Source organism: Pseudophryne corroboree, chromosome 5 (genome assembly GCF_028390025.1).
Source record: "Pseudophryne corroboree isolate aPseCor3 chromosome 5, aPseCor3.hap2, whole genome shotgun sequence".
NCBI lineage: Eukaryota > Metazoa > Chordata > Amphibia > Anura > Myobatrachidae > Pseudophryne > Pseudophryne corroboree.
Genome location: NC_086448.1, coordinates 542,181,467 through 542,205,025, shown reverse-complemented (window position 1 = coordinate 542,205,025; position 23,559 = coordinate 542,181,467).

The window sequence follows — 23,559 nt, the reverse complement described above, 5'->3', positions numbered from 1 at the left end:
TGGTGGCGTGCAAGGGGGATACGGAGTGCACACCAGGTGTCTCCAGATACGGAAATGCCTCTGGGCACCTATACCTTATAATACTTATTATTACACCCATTCACATTAGTGTTGACTGCATTATATGAATACCTCTTTCACCCTTACGGATTGCAACAGTCTAGCAGGTCCCCCTTATAATACCCATTATTACACCCCTCAGTCAGTGTGACTGCATTGAGTATATATCAGTGCCCTACTGATTGTAGCAGGCATCTCCTACTGTACTTAATATAAAGTATGATAGCATATTGTTATATAACTGGTCAGTGTGTGCCTGGCATCCGGATGGTAGGTCGATAGTCAATAGGTTGACCAGTATTGGTTGACATTGACATGGTCATTATAAAAAAGGTTGACACATTAAAATGGTCGACACAGGACATGTCGACACATGAAAATGTCAACGTGGCTTTTTAAAAACAAAATTAGATTTTTTTACTTTTTCATCCACGTGAACTACGAATGGAAATAGTAACATGTGCCAGGAGCAGCAGTAGCGGAGTGAGACACCTTGCCTGCAGTGAGCTAAGCGAACCACGCAAGGAGACGCGGTGCAATAATTGGAGTTCCTGGTCATGTTACGGAAAAAAACAACACCAAAAACAGTCAAAAATGTCATGTCCTTTTCATGTGTCAACCTGTGCCACGTCGACAAGTTTCACATGTCGACCATGTTAATGTCGACTAAAAGTGGATGATCTATGGACTGTCGACCTTAACTAGGTTGTCCCTTTGAACCATAACCTGTGTGCCTCCCCCAGCGATGATGGTAGGAGGCGGATGTTATACTCTGTACTTAAAATAAAACTATTCAGCCTCCCTCCATTGGAATTTGAAGTAGTTGGATGTTATACAAAATGTAAATAATACTGTAATAAAGGACACTGGAAAACCTCATGTTTTTCTCTGTGAGCATCCCAGCTACTCTCTGCGAGTCTATCGTCATACACTCGTATGTCATTAAGGGTCACATGCACAATGTTGCAAGACTGGAGCCGCCACCCAACAGCGTCTAATCACTGACAGCCTGCTGGGAGTATTCAGCCAGCGCAGCACTGACCATTTCGGTGGAGCTCACGGTCTGCCAGAAATTTCCTTTATACAGCCTTGTCAGCAGGCCCCCTGGGCCCCACAGGGCTCTAAGCAGCCACTTTGGCTGCCTTGTGGTAAAGACACTACTGCCTGGGTCGGCCGATCAGTCGGTGCGATGGTGTGTCCCCTGACATATCTGTCTGGTGTGTACCCAGCCTTAGAATTAGCATGTCTGCCTGTATTTGCTGACAGTGTAACTGTGGTGTAACATTCAGGTTCATTTTAAATGATGGATCCTTGTAGAACAAAAACTCAGCTGTATTCTGTGTACACAGGATGAGCATTTCTGCTTCACTTGTCTGTAACTAGGGTTGGTGGTACACCTTATGCAGCTCTGTACAAACATAAATCTTGACAACCAAACCAAGTCATTCACCGACTACATTTCTTCATACTGCAGAATAGGAGAATATTTAAAACACGATCAAATAAGTTCTGTAAATCAAGCACAATGTCAAGTTTACTTTGATTTAATGCATTATTAATATATCACATGCTAGACAAAAATACATTAAGAAAGAGAACTGTACTGTAGTTTTGGGAAGTGTCAACTGCATAGTTTTTTTTGTCTTTCAAAATGAAGCAGAGATCACTAATCTCTATGACAACCGTTCCCCAACCACTGCTATAGATATAAAAATATAGGAACCTACAACTTGATTAGGCATAAGAAAGAAAGAAACATGAATGAGGCAAACTTAAGATTTAAAATGAAAAACAGGAGAAATTAACAGTGCTGGTTACAAAATAATGATCATCTAAATTTTAATTTTCATTAGTGCAATACAGTATATCACAAAAATAAATATATTTGTAAAATCTAAAAAAAAAACTAAATTTTTACTTATTATATCAGCTATAGTGGCGGTTGTATCACTTTTACTATCAATATTGCATACATAGGGGTGTATTCAATACCTGTCGGATCCTTTCAAATGGAAAGGAGCCGACAGGTCAGTATTCAATGCCATGCAAAACCCAACAGGTTTGGCCCATTCCCGACAATGGCAACCTGACTGTCGGAAACGGGGCTAAAACCTGTCAGATTTGGCCACGCATCCGAGAGCCAATGTGGATTCCGACAATCCACGTGGTCTCCGACAAGTCGGGAATTCCCGACTTGTCGGAAAAAATCAGCGGGTATTGAATAGGTCGGAACCCCTTTCCGACCTAAACCTGTCGGAAGCTGCTGTCTTTCCGACAAGACGGCAGCTTCCGACAATAATTGAATACACCCCATAGTGTAATAGATTAATCTGAACTGTAACAAGGGTGTACATTCAATGAGGCCCCAGAGGATGCAAGGCCAAGGATGCCAAAACTAAGGTTGCTTCCTCAATGGCACCCATTCACAGCTTGCAGGGGGCCTTAGGACACCCATGTTCTTGGCCCCCAGCACTTGTTGTGTGACATTATGATGGTGGGTGGGGGACTGCTATTGTACTGATATTAGTAAACCTAAATCTAAGTGTACACTATAAAAGTATCATGCAGTAATTTCATGCAATGAATAGAAATGTTTACAGTTAGTAGCCAGCTTTAAATGCAGTTAAGTCTATTCAGCGAATAGGCAATGTTAGTTATAGCTACAGTACTAGTTCAAAGCCTTAGGAACTGTTGCTATACAAAAAAAGTTTCCACAATGTTGAGCAATTCCATAATTCCGTCTGCATATGGGTCTCTCAAATTTTAGTAGACTGCGCATATGTCAGGACCTGTATAAGCAACTCAGAGTGATCCAGAGCTGTGTGCGTCTCAGTCGCATCTCTACCGATGACTGAGTGTGTTATGAGGCATTTACATGTAGGATAAGTATGCCATGTGCATGTCAGTCTGCAGTCTATTCAGAGATTAGCACATACAGAGATCCGTCCACCTTCAGTCGCATATCTTGTGCCAGAGATAGGGCTAGCACAAATGTGTGCTAATGATGGGGTGGTGCATTTGCATAGATGGAAGCAACTCTGAATATATGTGGAGATCCGCATTTATTTTCGTAAGTGGAGGCACCTGGCCCAGTGTGTATTCAGAGCTTTTGAAAGCTTGAATCTGAGAAGAATTTGTAGCATTTTAAGATTGTCACCACTGGCTTGCTGTGGTTTAGCCAATAATATATGGCCAATCATGGCTTGCTATGTCAACACCAAAACTACTTGCTCCTGTACGAGCGGCAAGTGGAGAGTCAGTTTGCGAAGCTTGCCAAGAAGATGATCTATGTGGAAAAGAGTTGTGGTCTAAGTGAAAGTTGCTGGAGATCTCCAAAGTCACAGCTGAGGGCCCTAGTGCAGTCCCAGAAGCGACTTGATCAATGGAAGAAGATGTTAGAGGTCAAGTTGATCAAGAGTAGAATGGTGTGGAGATATTAGTGGAAGGTAAAAGAGCACTACAAAGATCAAGTGGTTACAATGTCTGTTCAGAGGGGTTAGGGATCACTGAACCAAGATACAAATCATTCGCCTTCCTACAGTATGTAGATTTGAGCCAACACATCAGCGTGAGTTAGTCAGCCCTAATTAAGTCAGACTCTCTTCTTTGAACATAACCCTATCACCAGGCTAGCATCTCCCATGGGCCTCAGAACAGAGAACTGTGTGGTCACCTTGAGATGCCAGCCGTATCAGTCAGAGTTACTCAGCTCATGTTGTGTAGTGAGAATTAAATTCACTGCGCTTTTCAAGACGTTTCAGCCTAGTATGTATGTACAGTATGTCCATGCTATAGTAAATATAGATTTTAAGCTCCATGGGGATTGATGTGAAGTACTGCTATCTCTGTAAAATGCAGCAGAATTTGTGTGAGCATTGTAAATAACTGATAATAAATAATAAATTGTTCTTTCCAATGTGTGAAAACACCATAGTATAGCCCATTGCCTATAGACTGAATCTATCAGAAGCAGGTTACCTGTTAAACACCGACAATGGGTTAATTTTTTTTGTTACATGACCTAGAAAAAAAGTGCTTCCAGTGCTACTGAAACCATTGGATAGTAAGTGTCTTAGGGTGTATTGATTGAAGTAACCAGATATATGTAAAGGGGTAGCGGGGGGGGGGGGGGGGGGGGGGCAACATGTGTTCCCAGAGTTGGACTGTTTGTGAAAGGTTTTTTTTAGCCATACAGCTAGACGTGGCCAGGGGCAAGAGAGGAGGCGGGTACTGATTACTTGGGCCCGAGCTTGGTGGTGCCCTAGTCAGCTTCTAAGGGTCACAGTGCAGTGCCAAGGCAACTAAGCTGCACGGACATTCAGCTGCAGTTGGCAATGCAGCTGGAGCCATTCTAGCAGCTCCTGCTGCAACACCCCCAGCTGGTGATCTCTTATGCATAGCACAATCTTTGGTCACACACATGAGCTCCAATTCAGTCCTGGTGCAGACCAGGTGATGGGGAAGTAGCATGGAGGGCAAAGGGCACTGCCACCCGTTCCTCTGCTATACCACCAATGTCCCCAGAATGGATGGGGAGTGGTGGTGGTAGTGGCAGAGCACTTAGGCTCAGGCAAAGCCAGTGCAACCACTGCCAGACTCCAGGATTTTGACTTGTCCCCATACCTGGGCCCCATTTAGCTCTTAGTGGCCCTGGACTCTACATGCCAGTGGCTTGCTTACAAATGGTCTCTATGACCATATCATTCATTGCAACAATATTGGTCCTCCAGGTCTTCTGTTGGACAAATACTATGATTTACAGTGATGCTGGTGCTGATGGGTAAGTGCAGTGGCAAGGCACCATCCTTCAGATATGCTCCTTCAACCTGTCCATTGAAACGGAAGATGTAAAGGTGACCCTTTAATCAACACAATTCAAAGAGGAGAGGGAGGAATAAAGGCTCAGGAGGAATGACAAACGAGTAGCCAGATGAGAGAGAAGAAGAGGAATATGGTAGAGAGAAGGCCGAGGGAGAAGGAGTTGTGAAGGAAAACTAAGTGTAAGAAAAAAGAAAGAGGATCATTGATAGAGAACAAGTGGATGAGGGAGATAATGGAGCAGGGAGAAGAGAGAATTTATGGTAACAACACACCAGAGCACCATATGATTCATGAAAAATTATTATATTTATAATTAAAAGTGTATCAAGGGAAGGTTTATCCATGATTTAAAAGAATGCTTTTTAAAATAGTGTGTAATTAATATATTAAAAAATAAGATCACTGACCTAAATAAATAAACATGTTTCCAAAGAGAACATATTAATATGATTCGCCAAAATTTGATGCAGATTTGCATTGTGCTAACTCAGTCTAATGGAATGCATAATGAATATACTCATCTGCAATTATCTAATTAGTGTTCCATATACCTGTAGGGTAACTTTTTCCATTGGGAATAGAGTGCCACCTTCAGTTTGTACAGTATATTACCAATAGAATAGAACGTGAACTCAGGTAAATAATATATAGAAATTATGTACATTTTTAAGACTGTCCACATATGCAAAATAAAACAATATTGTGTAGATAATTTCCTGTACAATGTACAATGGGGGTCATTCCGAGTTGTTCACTCGTTGCCGATTTTCGCTATGCTGCAATTTGCTGCTAAATGTGCATGCACATGGTACGCAGCGCGCATGCGTTTAGTTATTTTACTAAAAACTTAGCAGTTTTGCTGTGGATTCTGCTGCGCTTTTCATTTGCACTGCTGATCGGTGTGTGATTGACAGGAAAGGGGCGTTTCTGGGTGGTAACAGCGTTTTCCGGGAGTGTGCTAAAAAACGCAGGCGTGTCAGGGAAAAACGCAAGAGTGTCTGGAGAAACGGGGGAGTGGTTGGCCGAACGCAGGGCGTGTTTGTGACATCAAACCAGGAACTAAACGGACTGAGCTGATTGCAATCTGTGAGTAGGTCTGGAGCTACTCAGAAACTGCAAAGAATTATTTAGTAGCAGTTTCGCTAATCTTTCGTTCGCAATTCTGCTATGCAAAGATACACTCCCAGAGGGCGGCGACCTAGCGTGTGCAATGCTGCTAAAAGCAGTTAGCAAGCGAACAACTCGGAATGAGGGCCAATATACAGTAAGTGAATATACATTTCGAAGACATTATATTTATATTCAATTTATATCTAAGAAGAAATGTTTTTCATGATTCTGATCTGGTAATATCATCTCGGGATGGTGATACAGGACAGGGTATACCACCTCAATGTTTCATAAATAGGCTTCCCCAACAGGAGTTATTGCTGGCAATAGAAAAGTTTCTTCAACAGTAATACCCTTTCTTCCAGCAGAGGTGATTTGATCATTCAGACTCTAAGTTCTAACTCTAAAATTACCTTTTATAGATTGTCCCCAATTAGTGTACCGCGGCCCCTTGGATGGCTCGCTTCACTCGCCATGCTATGGGCAAGGTGCTTCAATCCGCTGCCGCTCCACTCGGCACAGGTAAACTATTCCCAATCGTAGTCCATGTGGATGGTAAAGTATGATAAAAGTGAGAATATGGAAGAAAAAAAACGTAAAAAGTTGTGTCAACCATGTGTGTGTCGACCATTTGAAACTTGACCTGTTGTGCCTGTCGACCATATGCACTGTCGACCATTTACATGTCGACCTAATGACTAGGTCGACCTTTGACCATTGCGACCTAATGCATGTCTATCATTTGGTGTATTGACTGTCTATCTGACACTACATCTATAGACCACATACCGCTTAGATCAGGCATGTCCAAACTGCGGCCCTCCAACTGTTGAGAAACTACACATCCCAGCATGTCCTGACACAGCTTCAGCATTCTCTGACAGCAAAACTGTGTCAGGGCATGCTGGGATATGTAGTTTCACAACAGCTGGAGGGCCGCAGTTTGGACATGCCTGGCTTAGATGGTCCGCTGAATAGAATACAGAAGAACAACTTCCATTTCCTGGTGCTCTCTTTCCGGAATATGAGCTCTTGTGACCATGATCATAGTGTATAGGTTAATAATATATATAAGGTCTTCATAAAATGCTTTACCAAATGAAAGCATTTAATCACGTTAGAAAAAAACTATCAACTTGTAAAAACACATAACGCTATTCATTTTCGTTATTTTATAAGTAACACTTATTCCATGAAATACCGTTGAAAAATAAAAACAGATACAGTATCTTAACAAAAGTGCAAAGATGTCGTAATATGAAAATTCTCAAAGACTTGGGTTTGTCTCATTTGCACACATCTTGTCTTTATTGGGTGTGTGATGGTAATGACGCAGCATCAACGGGCGCATGCAGAGGGTAGATTCAGGGGGGCATCAGGGCACCTGCCCCCTCCTGTCATTTAGATTATTTATTTTTATTTTATTCATGGCCTGGCGCTTCCCTTCCCCACCTTGCCTAGTATATGTGGGTGTGTAACGGACTATTTGGTGTGAGTCATTCCACTGCTTGCCCAAAATGCTCTGCACCAGAGGGTGCATTCAGGCACCTTATTTGGTCATACCCTGAAGCTAATAAATTTGAGTGCAGGGTGGCAAGAGTGGTGTCTTCTACACGAGTCTCTCCCTCTTTTACAGTTTGTTCTTGCCAAAAACCTCATAACTATGTACTCAACATGTTGATGCTGGTGAAAGTTTACATCACACAAAAATAGATGCATCCTAGAAGTCCTCTTTCTTTCTGACTAGGTGTCTTTAGGTAATACCAATATAGGGCATAATAAATGTGTTTACACTGGCAGGGATGCATTGACCAAACCTGACCACATTTTCTAAATAGTTGGAGTCTCCTTATGCTTCATTGACACTGAGGAGGGGTGCGAGGAGCTGAGATTCCACTGGAGTGAACTGGACTGATTCGTAACATGTTTCTATGTACACTATTATGATGGCTGTGACTTATTATTAGAGATGTGCACCGGAAATTTTTCGGGTTTTGTGTTTTGGTTTTGGATTCGGTTCCGCGGCCGTGTTTTGGATTCGGACGCATTTTGGCAAAACCTCCCTGAAAATTTTTTGTCGGATTCGGGTGTGTTTTGGATTCGGGTTGTTTTTTTTTTTCAAAAACAGCTTAAATCATAGAATTTGGGGGTCATTTTGATCCTATAGTATTATTAACCTCAATAACCATAATTTCCACTCATTTCCAGTCTATTCTGAATACCTCACACCTCACAATTTTATTTTTAGTCCTAGAATTTGCACCGAGGTCGCTGGATGACTAAGCTAAGCGACCCAAGTGGGCAGCACAAACACCTGGCCCATCTAGGAGTGGCACTGCAGTGTCAGACAGGATAGCACTTAAAAAAATTGGCCCCAAACATGACATGATACAAAGATAATTAAAAAAAAAAAAAGATGTGCAAGATGGAATTGTCCTTGGGCCCTCCCACCCACCCTTATGTTGTATAAACAGGACATGCACACGTTAACCTACCCATCATTTCAGCCACAGGGTCTGCCACACGACTGTGGCTGAAATGACTGGTTGGTTTGGGCCCCCACCAAAAAAAGAAGCAATCAATCTCTCCTTGCTCAAACTGGCTCTACAGAGGCAAGATGTCAACCTCATCATCCTCCTCCGATTCCTCACCCCTTTCACAGAGTATTAATTCATCCCCACTGGAATCCACCATCTCAGGTCCCTGTGTACTTTCTGGAGGCAATTGATGGTGAATGTCTCCACGGAGGAATTGATTATAATTAATTTTTATGAACATCATCTTCTCCACATTTTGTGGAAGTTACCTTGTACGCCGATCGCTGACAAGGTGACCGGCTGCACTAAACACTTTTTTGGAGTACACACTGGAGGGGGGGGAGGGGGGGGGGCAACTTAGGTAAAATAAAGCCAGTTTGTGCAAGTGCCTCCAAATTGCCTCTTTTTCCTGCCAGTATACGTACGGACTGTCTGACATGCCTATGTCACAACTGAGGGCCTGAGCTGACGGGAGGCAGCCTCAGTTGTAGGGGCTGAGATGTACCGGAACCTGGGAGGTTGTATCAGACCCCTGGACATGTAAGTAACATGAATAATAACTGCCCGAAGGCGTGACCACGACAACTTGGATAAAAGTCAATGATGTTTATTATGACAACTCCGCAACACAGCAGCAGTAAAAGAAAACGTAAAAGTCAGCAAATAATAAATACAGTTCCTGGGTACTACAGGATGGCAGGAGCCACAGGGCACTGGTAGTGTGAGATAGTTCTTATGATCTTCTAGATGGAAAGTCCTTACCAGGCCCGACTGTAGCAGTGGAGATAACCCAGGAATGTGCCAGCTGGTGTTCCAGGAAAAGCTGGGTTGCTGAAGGTAAAACAGCTGCTGTGGATACTGGCTGGAACCAGACTGTTGTTAGCACGGAGTGGATACTGGCTGGAACCAGTTAAATAATAAATGAACTTGGGAGCGATGAAATATGAACTGAAATGTAGAACTTGAGAGCGGAGAAATAATAATACCGGTGGAGAGTGGTAAAGTGTAGAAAGGACACCGGCCCTTTAAGGGAAGCTGTACTCTGCTGGAAGCAGGTAATGTTGTAGCTGGAAACAGATGAATCCACAATGGATTGGAGAGTCAGGCTACACCGCAGGGGGAATGCTGGTGCGGGTCTCTATGGTGGAAGTCTTGAGACAGGAGCTGGAACCTGGAAGACAATCACAGGAGAGAGACAAACAGGAACTAGGTTTGACAACCAAAGCACTGACGCCTTCCTTGCTCAGGCACAGTGTATTTATACCTGCAGCAAGGAAGGGATTGGCTAGGCAATTATGCAGATTAACAATACTGACAACAGATTGGAGGAAATGATCAGCTGACAGAATCCAAGATGGCTGCGCCCATGCAGACACTTGGAGGGAAGTTTGGTTTGTAATCCATGTGGTAATGAAAACAGTAATGGCGGCGCCGGCCACTGGAGACAGGAGACGCCAGGCTGACAAGTGCACATCCAACCACGCGGACACAGCGGAGGCCGCGGCTGACGTAATCGCCACTCTGACACTCTGCATGCAGAAGCTCAGGGACGGCGGCGGAGGCCGCGGGAGACGCCATGCCAGATGTAATAAGGCGTTACTGTGACAGCGTCTCAGAGAGACAGGAGAGGATGCAGGAATGTGAACATTAGGATAACAGATGGGATCCGGTCCTGGAGCGCTGAGCCAGCCTTAGGAGGCATCTGATGGGTAAGAAATGGCGTCCAGATACCCGGATCGTGACAGCACCCCCCCCTTTAGGAGTGGCCCCAGGACACTTCTTTGGCTTTTGAGGAAACTTGGAATGGAATCTCCGGACCAAGGCAGGAGCATGGACATCAGAAGCATTGGTCCATGAACGTTCCTCAGGACCATAACCCTTCCAGTCAATAAGATATTGTAGTTGACCGTAACGGTGACGTGAGTCCAGGATCTTGGCCACTTCATACTCAACGCCTCGTTGAGTTTGGACTTTCGGAGTTGGAGGAAGTGAGGAATGAAACCGATTCAAGATCAGCGGTTTCAACAGGGAAACATGGAATGTCCTGGGTATTTTTAAGAAGGGAGGCAACTGGAGTCTGTAAGCAACAGGATTGATGACTTGTTCAATCTTGAAAGGACCGATATAGCGAGGTGCAAACTTCATACTGGGAACTCTTAACCTCAAATTCTTCGTGGATAACCATACCCGATCACCCACCTTGAGAGCAGGAACTGCTCGACGCTTCTTATCCGCAAACTTCTTGTACCTGAACGATGCCTTGAGCAGAGCTGATCGTACGCTCTTCCAGATATTGGCAAACTAATGCAAGGTGATATCCACTGCGGGAACAGAAGTTGCTGGAAGCGGTTGGAACTCAGGAACTTTAGGGTGGAATCCAAAGTTAGTGAAGAATGGTGTTGAAGCAGATGAAGAATGATACTGGTTGTTATGACAGAACTCGGCCCAGGGAAGTAATTGAACCCAGTCATCTTGAGAGGAGGACACATAGATGCGGAGGAAGGCCTCCAAGTCCTGATTCACCCTCTCGGTTTGACCATTGGTCTGAGGATGGTAAGCCGTGGAAAACTTTAGCTTGACTTGGAGGACTTGACATAAACTTCGCCAGAATTTGGCTGTGAATTGAACTCCTCGATCTGAGATAATTTCTTCAGGAAGACCGTGGAGTCGGAAGATCTCTTGTATGAATACTTGAGCCAACTTGGAAGCTGACGGAAGACCGGTGAGAGGAATGAAGTGTGCCATCTTGGTGAACCGGTCAACTACCACCCAGATGGTATTGAACTTGTTGCACATGGGTAAGTCTGTAATGAAATCCATCGACAAGTGGGTCCATGGTCGACGGGGAACGGATAGTGGAACCAGTTGCCCCGCAGGCGACTGGCGGGATACTTTATGTTGGGCACACTTTGGGCAAGATGCAATAAACTCCAAGACGTCCTTTTTCAGAGTTGGCCACCAATAGGACCTAGAGATAAACTCCAGGGTTTTTTGGATACCTGTATGTCCGGCAAAACGGGAAGCATGGGCCCAATGCATGAGCTTCTTCCTTAGCATCGGCTTCACAAAACTTTTCCCTGATGGGGGCGTAGAGTCCATCCCCACCGTGGAGAATGCCAACGGATTTATAATAGGATGCTTGTCTGAAGACTCTGACTCATTTTCTTGCTCCCATGAGCGGGAAAGGGCATCGGCCTTGCGATTCTGAGAGCCCGGACAGAACTGGAGTTTAAAGTCGAACCTGGAAAAGAAAAGTGCCCATCTGGCCTGACGAGGGTTGAGACATTGTGCGCCCTTCAGGTATAAAAGGTTCTTGTGGTCTGTAAGTATGGTGATTAAATGAGAAGCTCCCTCCAACAGATACCTCCACTCTTCTAGAGCGAGCTTGATGGCTAGCAACTCCTGGTCGCCAATGGCATAGTTGCGCTCAGCTGGGGAGAACTTCCGGGAGAAGAAACTGCAAGGATGTAAATGGCCATCTTTAGCCCTCTGAGATAACACCGCTCCTACTCCAACGGAGGAGGCATCCACCTCTAGGATGAAAGGAGAGTCGATGTCAGGCTGTTTCAGGACAGGCGCAGAGATGAACCTCTGTTTTAAAAGATGAAAAGCTTGCATGGCTTCTTCAGACCACTTGGACGGGTTAGCACCCTTCTTGGTGAAAGCAGTAATAGGCGCCACAATGGTGGAAAAGTCTCGTATAAACTTTCGGTAATAATTGGCGAACCCTAAGAACCTCTGGACCCCTTTGAGGGTTAAGGGTACCGGCCAATTCTGAATTGCTTGTAGTTTCTCAGGATCCATCTCTAGTCCGGAACCGGACACAATGTACCCTAGAAACGGAATGGACTTGACTTCAAAGACGCATTTTTCTAATTTGCAATAGAGATGATTGACACAGAGACGGGACAGAACCTCTTTAACCCAAAAACGATGTTCCTCTAAATCGTTGGCAAAAATGAGGATATCGTCTAGATAGACCACGACATGACGGTATAGAATGTCTCTGAAAATCTCATTGACAAAATGCTGGAAGACAGCTGGAGCATTGCTCAATCCGAAGGGCATGATGAGGTACTCATAATGTCCGTCACGGGTGTTAAAGGCGGTCTTCCACTCGTCACCCTCACGGATCCGGATGAGATTGTATGCACCTCGCAAGTCCAGCTTTGTAAAGATGGTAGCTCCGCTAACTCTGTCAAAGAGCTCAGTAATCAGGGGTAAAGGATAACGGTTCTTGATGGTAATGTCGTTCAAACCTCTGTAGTCGATGCACGGCCGCAGACCACCATCTTTCTTTTTTACAAAAAAGAAGCCTGCGCCGGCTGGGGAAGAAGAAGGTCGAATGAACCCCTTTGCTAGGTTCTCTTTAATGTATTCCTCCATAGAATGCGTCTCAGGCAGAGACAACGGATAAGTTCGGCCTCGAGGTGGAACCTTCCCTGGAACGAGATCAATCGGGCAGTCCCATTCTCTATGAGGAGGAAGGATATCAGCAGAAGCTTTACTGAACACATCCGTGAAATCTTGATATGGAGGAGGTGGAACATCAGACGACCTGGGGGAGGAAGAACAGACAGGCAATACTTTAAACAAACATGTCTCTGCACAGGAGGAACCCCATGCCAGGATTTGCGTAGTCGTCCAATCAATTGTAGGATTGTGAAGACGGAGCCATGGAAGGCCCAGGACCACAGGATGTGTGGCTCTTGGAATCACTAAAAGTGAAATAAGTTCGGAATGAAGAACTCCCACTCTCAGACGAACTGGTAGAGTCCTTAGAGCAATAACAGTATCAAAAATTTTACTGCCATCCACGGCAGTTAAGGAAAAGGAGGAAGGAAGTCTCTCGGTGGGTAGGGACCACCGTTTAACATAGGCTTCAGTAATAAAGTTCCCAGCTGCTCCGGAATCAAGGAGAGCAATGACGTTCCGATAACGTTGAGCAACTTGAAGCGAGACTGGGAGATTACAATCATGAGGAGATGGAGAGGAGATCATTACTCCTAGCCGGCCCTCTCCTGGGCGAGCTAGGGTTTGGAGTTTTCCCGGACGTTCGGGACAGGCATTGATGGTGTGAGACGGAGCTGCACAGTAAAGACAAAGAGACTCAGAGAGACGTCTTCGGCGCTCAGCAGGAGTTAAACGGGAACGGCCAATTTGCATGGGCTCATCTTTAGATGGTGACAGTTGACGAGGAGGAGGAGCAGAAGATTTTGGAGCAGATGATCTTCCACGCTCAGTTGCTCTCTCTCTGAAACGTAAATCAACTTTCGCGCAGAGTGAGATTAGCTCATCTAACTTAGAAGGTAAGTCTCTGGTAGCTAACTCATTTTTAATAAGCTCAGATAAGCCATGCCAGAATGCAGCATACAGGGCCTCGTCGTTCCATGCCAGTTCGGATGCCAGGATCTGGAACTGTATCAGATATTGTCCTACAGTACGTGACCCCTGGCGTAAACGGAGAATCTCGGATGAAGCTGAGGTTACCCGGCCTGGCTCGTCGAAGATGCGCCTGAATGTTGACACGAATGCAGTGTAAGAAGATAGCAGGGTGTCGGACCTCTCCCATAACGGTGATGCCCAGTCAAGGGCGGAGCCACTGAGAAGAGAGATGATATAGGCAATTTTTGTACGGTCACTGGGAAAATTGCCAGGTTGTAGCTCAAACTGAATCTCACACTGGTTGAGAAATCCCCTGCAGAATCTTGGAGATCCGTCAAATTTTGCTGGCGTTGGAGGATGAAGACGTGGAGCAGAAATGGGTAAGGTGGGTGGGGTTATAGCTGGAGTCACTGTGGTTGACGCACCAGATGCGCCTGATCCACGGAGAGTTGTCTGAATCCCATCCAGCCGAGTAGAGAGACCCTGGAGACAGCGGATGATGTGGCCCTGTGCAGCCTCCTGATGTTCTAGTCGGGCTGCCAGTTCTTGCATCGGCCTGGCCGCTTGATCCTGGTCTCCGGCTGGATTCATTAGGTCAGTGCTTACTGTCACAACTGAGGGCCTGAGCTGACGGGAGGCAGCCTCAGTTGTAGGGGCTGAGATGTACCGGAACCTGGGAGGTTGTATCAGACCCCTGGACATGTAAGTAACATGAATAATAACTGCCCGAAGGCGTGACCACGACAACTTGGATAAAAGTCAATGATGTTTATTATGACAACTCCGCAACACAGCAGCAGTAAAAGAAAACGTAAAAGTCAGCAAATAATAAATACAGTTCCTGGGTACTACAGGATGGCAGGAGCCACAGGGCACTGGTAGTGTGAGATAGTTCTTATGATCTTCTAGATGGAAAGTCCTTACCAGGCCCGACTGTAGCAGTGGAGATAACCCAGGATTGTGCCAGCTGGTGTTCCAGGAAAAGCTGGGTTGCTGAAGGTAAAACAGCTGCTGTGGATACTGGCTGGAACCAGACTGTTGTTAGCACGGAGTGGATACTGGCTGGAACCAGTTAAATAATAAATGAACTTGGGAGCGATGAAATATGAACTGAAATGTAGAACTTGAGAGCGGAGAAATAATAATACCGGTGGAGAGTGGTAAAGTGTAGAAAGGACACCGGCCTTTTAAGGGAAGCTGTACTCTGCTGGAAGCAGGTAATGTTGTAGCTGGAAACAGATGAATCCACAATGGATTGGAGAGTCAGGCTACACCGCAGGTGGAATGCTGGTGCGGGTCTCTATGGTGGAAGTCTTGAGACAGGAGCTGGAACCTGGAAGACAATCACAGGAGAGAGACAAACAGGAACTAGGTTTGACAACCAAAGCACTGACGCCTTCCTTGCTCAGGCATAGTGTATTTATACCTGCAGCAAGGAAGGGATTGGCTAGGCAATTATGCAGATTAACAATACTGACAACAGATTGGAGGAAATGATCAGCTGACAGAATCCAAGATGGCTGCGCCCATGCAGACACTTGGAGGGAAGTTTGGTTTGTAATCCATGTGGTAATGAAAACAGTAATGGCGGCGCCGGCCACTGGAGACAGGAGACGCCAGGCTGACAAGTGCACATCCAACCACGCGGACACAGCGGAGGCCGCGGCTGACGTAATCGCCACTCTGACACTCTGCATGCAGAAGCTCAGGGACGGCGGCGGAGGCCGCGGGAGACGCCATGCCAGATGTAATAAGGCGTTACTGTGACAGCGTCTCAGAGAGACAGGAGAGGATGCAGGAATGTGAACATTAGGATAACAGATGGGATCCGGTCCTGGAGCGCTGAGCCAGCCTTAGGAGGCATCTGATGGGTAAGAAATGGCGTCCAGATACCCGGATCGTGACAGCCTACTTGGAAGCTGTCACTCATATAATCCTCCACCATTCTTTCAATGGTGACAGAATCATATGCAGTGACAGTAGACGACATGTCAGTAATTGTTGGCAGGTCCTTCAGTCCGGACCAGATGTCAGCACTCGCTCCAGACTGCCCTGCATTACCGCCAGCGGGTGGGCTCGGAATTCCTAGCCTTTTCCTCGCAGCCCCAGTTGCGGGAGAATGTGAAGGAGGAGCTGTTGACGGGTCATGTTCCACTTGGGTTGACAAGTGTCTCACCAGCAGGTCTTTGAACATCTGCAGACTTGTGTCTGCTGGAAAGAGAGATACAACGTAGGCTTTAAACCTAGGATCGAGCACGGTGGCCAAATTGTAGTGCTCTGATTTCAATAGATTTACCACCCGTGAATCCTGGTTAAGCGAATTAAGGGCTCCATCCACAAGTCCCACATGCCTAGCGGAATCGCTCCGTTTTAGCTCCTCCTTCAATCTCTCCAGCTGCTTCTGCAAAAGCCTGATGAGGGGAATGACCTGACTCAGGCTGGCAGTGTCTGAACTGACTTCACGTGTGGCAAGTTCAAAGGGTTGCAGAACCTTGCACAACGTTGAAAGCATTCTCCACTGCGCTTGAGTCAGGTGCATTCCCCCTCCTTTGCCTATATCTTAGGCAGATGTATAGGCTTGAATGGCCTTTTGCTGCTCCTCCATCCTCTGAAGCATATAGAGGGTTGAATTCCACCTCGTTACCACCTCTTGCTTCAGATGATGGCGGGGCAGGTTCAGGAGGGTTTGCTGGTGCTCCAGTCTTCGGCACGCGGTGGCTGAATGCCGAAAGTGGCCCGCAATTCTTTGGGCCACCGACAGCATCTCTTGCACGTTTTGAAAAAAAATTCTGCACCACCAAATTCAATGTATGTGCAAAACATGGGACGTGCTGGAATTTGCCCACATGTAATGCACGCACAATATTCGTGGCGTTGTCCGATGCCACAAATCCCCAGGAGAGTCCAATTGGGGTAAGCCAATCTGCGATGATGTTCCTCAGTTTCCGTAAGAGGTTGTCAGCTGTGTGCCTCTTATGGAAAGCAGTGATACAAAGTGTAGCCTGCCTAGGAACGAGTTGGCGTTTGCGAGATGCTGCTACTGGTGCTGCCGCTGCTGTTCTTGCTGCTGGAGGCAATACATCTACCCAGTGGGCTGTCACAGTCATATAGTCCTGAGTCTGCCCTGCTTCACTTGTCCACATGTCCGTGGTTAAGTGGACATTGGGTACAACTGCATTTTTTAGGACACTGGTGAGTCTTTTTCTGACGTCTGTGTACATTCTCGGTATCGCCTGCCTAGAGAAGTGGAACCTAGATGGTATTTGGTACCGGGGACACACTACCTCAAGAAATTCTCTAAGTCCCTGTGAACTAACGCCGGATACCAAGGCCTGAGTTATCCGCTTTGTAAAAGGATGACTGCTGTGATATTTAATCTTCCTCGCAAAGGACTGTTGGACAGTCAATTGCTTACTGGAAGTAGTACAAGTGGTCTTCCGACTTCCCCTCTGGGACGATGATCGACTCCCAGCAGCAACAACAGCAGCGCCAGCAGCAGTAGGTGTTACACTGAAGGATCCATCGGAGGAATCCCAGTCAGGAGAGGACTCTTCAGACTTGCCAGTGACATGGCCTGCAGGACTATTGGCGTTCCTGTCTAAGGAAGAAATTGACACTGAGGGAGTTGGTGGTGTGGTGTGCACTGGGAGCTTGGGTACAAGAGGATGAAGGGATTTTGTTGTCAGTGGACTGCTTCTGCTGTCACCCAAAGTTTTTGAACTTGTCAATGACTTCTGATGAATGCGCTCCAGGTGATGTATAAAGGAGGATGTTCCTAGGTGGTTAACGTCCTTACCCCTACTTATTACAGCTTGACAAAGCCAACACACGGCTTGACACCAGTTTTCCGCATTTCTGTTGAAATAATTCCACACCGAAGAGGTGATTTTTTTTTTGTAATTTGACCAGGCATGTCAATGGCCATATTCATCCCACGGACAACATTAGACTCTCCTTGGGGATTTGTGATTTAGAAGAACGCACAGTTCTTTGCTGTGCTTTTGCCATCGTAACTCATTTCAGTTTTCTAGTGGGAGGATGAGTGCTTCCATCCTCATGTGAAGCTGAACCACTAGCCATGAACATAGGCCAGGGCTTCAGCCGTTCCTTTCCACTCCGTGTCGTAAATGGCATATTGGCAAGTTTACGCTTCTCCTCAGGCGCTTTTAATTTAGATTTTTGGGTCATTTTACTGAACTTTTGTTTTTTGGATTTTACATGCTCTCTACTATGACATTGGGCATCGGCCCTGGCAGACGACGTTAATGGCATTGAATTGTCTCTGCCATGGCTAGAAGCAGCAGCTTCAGCACTAGGTGGAAGTGGATCTTGATCTTTCCCTATTTCACCCTCCACATTTTTGTTCTCCATTTTTTAATGTGTGGAATTATATGCCAGTAATATTATTATATCAATAGCAATGGCCTACTGTACTGTACAACTATATACTATTGGTCACCAAAATGCTGCACTGTACTACTATATATACTGCTCAACAAAATGCAGCACAGATATGGAATGGATACTTGCAGTGACACGGAGCTGCAAGATACAGCAATGGCCTACTGTACTGTACAACTATATACTGTTGGTCACCAAAATGCAGCACAGTGAGCACATAAATTTGCAGCACACTGAGCACAGATATGGAGCTTTTCAGGCAGAGAACGTAGATATTTGCAGCACACTGAGCACAGATATTTGTAGCACACTGAGCACAGATATTTGCAGCACACTGAGCACAGATATGGAGCTTTTCAGGCAGAGAACGTAGCCACATCCTCTCCGTTCAATCTCCAATGCACGAGTGAAAATGGCGGCGACGCGCAGCTCTTTATATAGAATACGAATCTCGCGAGAATCCGACAGCGGGAAGATGACATTCGGCCGCGTCCGGGTTAACCGAGCAAGGCGGGAAGATCTGAGGCTGCCTCGGACCCGTGTAAAATAAGTGAAGCTCGGGGGGGGTTCGGATCTCGACGAACCGAACCCGCTCATCTCTACTTATTATATGATTTGCTTTGCAACTGTCCAGATGTATTTTTTTCCAATATCTTGTTTGTGCTCTCTGCATAGACTGCTGGCTGTGCCATACTGGGGCATGAAGGACCCAATGGGGGAGTGCAGTGGTAGGGGCAGGGGTCTGGCCAACCACCACAGAGACTTGTCTAACAATTAGTAGAGATGAGCGGGTTCGGTTTCTTTGAATCCGAACCCGCACGAACTTCACTTTTTTTTTCACGGGTCCGAGCGACTCGGATCTTCCCGCCTTGCTCGGTTAACCCGAGCGCGCCCGAACGTCATCATGACGCTGTCGGATTCTCGCGAGACTCGGATTCTATATAAGGAGCCGCGCGTCGCCGCCATTTTCACACGTGCATTGAGATTGATAGGGAGAGGACGTGGCTGGCGTCCTCTCCATTAGAATAGATTAGAAGAGAGAGAGAGAGAGAGAGATTGTGCAGACAGAGTTTACCACAGTGACCAGTGCAGTTGTTGTTAAGTTAACTTTTATTTAATATATCCGTTCTCTGCTATATCCGTTCTCTGCCTGAAAAAAACGATACACAGCAGTCACACAGTGTGACTCAGTCTGTGTGCACTCAGCTCAGCCCAGTGTGCTGCACATCAATGTATAAAAGCTTATAATAATTGTGGGGGAGACTGGGGAGCACTGCAGGTTGTTATAGCAGGAGCCAGGAGTACATAATATTATATTAATTTAAAATTAAACAGTGCACACTTTTGCTGCAGGAGTGCCACTGCCAGTGTGACTAGTGGTGACCAGTGCCTGACCACCAGTATAGTAGTATATTGTTGTATACTATCTCTTTATCAACCAGTCTATATTAGCAGCAGACACAGTACAGTGCGGTAGTTCACGGCTGTGGCTACCTCTGTGTCGGCAGTCGGCACTCGGCAGGCAGTCCGTCCATCCATAATTGTATAATTATATACCACCTAACCGTGGTATTTTTTTTTCTTTCTTTATACCGTCGTCATAGTCATACTAGTTGTTACGAGTATACTACTATCTCTTTATCAACCAGTGTACAGTGCGGTAGTTCACGGCTGTGGCTACCTCTGTGTCGGCAGTCGGCAGGCAGTCCGTCCATCCATAATTGTATTATTATAATATATACCACCTAACCGTGGTTTTTTTTTCATTCTTTATACCGTCATAGTGTCATACTAGTTGTTACGAGTATACTACTATCTCTTTATCAACCAGTGTACAGTGCGGTAGTTCACGGCTGTGGCTACCTCTGTGTCGGCAGTCGGCAGGCAGTCCGTCCATCCATAATTGTATTATAATATATACCACCTAACCGTGGTTTTTTTTTCATTCTTTATACCGTCATAGTGTCATACTAGTTGTTACGAGTATACTACTATCTCTTTATCAACCAGTGTACAGTGCGGTAGTTCACGGCTGTGGCTACCTCTGTGTCGGCAGTCGGCAGGCAGTCCGTCCATCCATAATTGTATTATAATATATACCACCTAACCGTGGTTTTTTTTTCATTCTTTATACCGTCATAGTCAGTCATACTAGTTGTTACGAGTATACTACTATCTCTTTATCAACCAGTGTACAGTGCGGTAGTTCACGGCTGTGGCTACCTCTGTGTCGGCACTCGGCAGGCAGTCCGTCCATCCATAATTGTATTATAATATATACCACCTAACCGTGGTTTTTTTTTCATTCTTTATACCGTCATAGTGTCATACTAGTTGTTACGAGTATACTACTATCTCTTTATCAACCAGTGTACAGTGCGGTAGTTCACGGCTGTGGCTACCTCTGTGTCGGCAGTCGGCAGGCAGTCCGTCCATCCATAATTGTATTATAATATATACCACCTAACCGTGGTTTTTTTTTCATTCTTTATACCGTCATAGTGTCATACTAGTTGTTACGAGTATACTACTATCTCTTTATCAACCAGTGTACAGTGCGGTAGTTCACGGCTGTGGCTACCTCTGTGTCGGCAGTCGGCAGGCAGTCCGTCCATCCATAATTGTATTATAATATATACCACCTAACCGTGGTTTTTTTTTCATTCTTTATACCGTCATAGTCAGTCATACTAGTTGTTACGAGTATACTACTATCTCTTTATCAACCAGTGTACAGTGCGGTAGTTCACGGCTGTGGCTACCTCTGTGTCGGAACTCGGCAGGCAGTCCGTCCATCCATAATTGTATTACAATATATACCACCTAACCGTGGTTTTTTTTTCATTCTTTATACCGTCATAGTCAGTCATACTAGTTGTTACGAGTATACTACTATCTCTTTATCAACCAGTGTACAGTGCGGTAGTTCACGGCTGTGGCTACCTCTGTGTCGGAACTCGGCAGGCAGTCCGTCCATCCATAATTGTATTACAATATATACCACCTAACCGTGGTTTTTTTTTCATTCTTTATACCGTCATAGTCAGTCATACTAGTTGTTACGAGTATACTACTATCTCTTTATCAACCAGTGTACAGTGCGGTAGTTCACGGCTGTGGCTACCTCTGTGTCGGAACTCGGCAGGCAGTCCGTCCATCCATAATTGTATTATTATAATATATACCACCTAACCGTGGTTTTTTTTTCATTCTTTATACCGTCATAGTGTCATACTAGTTGTTACGAGTATACTACTATCTCTTTATCAACCAGTGTACAGTGCGGTAGTTCACGGCTGTGGCTACCTCTGTGTCGGCAGTCGGCAGGCAGTCCGTCCATCCATAATTGTATTATAATATATACCACCTAACCGTGGTTTTTTTTTCATTCTTTATACCGTCATAGTCAGTCATACTAGTTGTTACGAGTATACTACTATCTCTTTATCAACCAGTGTACAGTGCGGTAGTTCACGGCTGTGGCTACCTCTGTGTCGGAACTCGGCAGGCAGTCCGTCCATCCATAATTGTATTACAATATATACCACCTAACCGTGGTTTTTTTTTCATTCTTTATACCGTCATAGTCAGTCATACTAGTTGTTACGAGTATACTACTATCTCTTTATCAACCAGTGTACAGTGCGGTAGTTCACGGCTGTGGCTACCTCTGTGTCGGCACTCGGCAGGCAGTCCGTCCATCCATAATTGTATTACAATATATACCACCTAACCGTGGTTTTTTTATACCACCTAACCGTGGCAGTCCGTCCATAATTGTATACTAGTATCCAATCCATCCATCTCCATTGTTTACCTGAGGTGCCTTTTAGTTCTGCCTATAAAATATGGAGAACAAAAAAGTTGAGGTTCCAAAATTAGGGAAAGATCAAGATCCACTTCCACCTCGTGCTGAAGCTGCTGCCACTAGTCATGGCCGAGACGATGAAATGCCAGCAACGTCGTCTGCCAAGGCCGATGCCCAATGTCATAGTACAGAGCATGTCAAATCCAAAACACCAAATATCAGAAAAAAAAGGACTCCAAAACCTAAAATAAAATTGTCGGAGGAGAAGCGTAAACTTGCCAATATGCCATTTACCACACGGAGTGGCAAGGAACGGCTGAGGCCCTGGCCTATGTTCATGGCTAGTGGTTCAGCTTCACATGAGGATGGAAGCACTCAGCCTCTCGCTAGAAAACTGAAAAGACTCAAGCTGGCAAAAGCACCGCAAAGAACTGTGCGTTCTTTGAAATCCCAAATCCACAAGGAGAGTCCAATTGTGTCGGTTGCGATGCCTGACCTTCCCAACACTGGACGTGAAGAGCATGCGCCTTCCACTATTTGCATGCCCCCTGCAAGTGCTGGAAGGAGCACCCGCAGTCCAGTTCCTGATAGTCAGATTGAAGATGTCAGTGTTGAAGTACACCAGGATGAGGAGGATATGGGTGTTGCTGGCGCTGGGGAGGAAATTGACCAGAAGGATTCTGATGGTGAGGTGGTTTGTTTAAGTCAGGCACCCGGGGAGACACCTGTTGTCCGTGGGAGGAATATGGCCGTTGACATGCCAGGTGAAAATACCAAAAAAATCAGCTCTTCGGTGTGGAGGTATTTCACCAGAAATGCGGACAACAGGTGTCAAGCCGTGTGTTCCCTTTGTCAAGCTGTAATAAGTAGGGGTAAGGACGTTAACCACCTCGGAACATCCTCCCTTATACGTCACCTGCAGCGCATTCATAATAAGTCAGTGACAAGTTCAAAAACTTTGGGTGACAGCGGAAGCAGTCCACTGACCAGTAAATCCCTTCCTCTTGTAATCAAGCTCACGCAAACCACCCCACCAACTCCCTCAGTGTCAATTTCCTCCTTCCCCAGGAATGCCAATAGTCCTGCAGGCCATGTCACTGGCAAGTCTGACGAGTCCTCTCCTGCCTGGGATTCCTCCGATGCATCCTTGCGTGTAACGCCTACTGCTGCTGGCGCTGCTGTTGTTGCCGCTGGGAGTCGATGGTCATCCCAGAGGGGAAGTCGTAAGCCCACTTGTACTACTTCCAGTAAGCAATTGACTGTTCAACAGTCCTTTGCGAGGAAGATGAAATATCACAGCAGTCATCCTACTGCAAAGCGGATAACTGAGTCCTTGACAACTATGTTGGTGTTAGACGTGCGTCCGGTATCCGCCGTTAGTTCACAGGGAACTAGACAATTTATTGAGGCAGTGTGCCCCCGTTACCAAATACCATC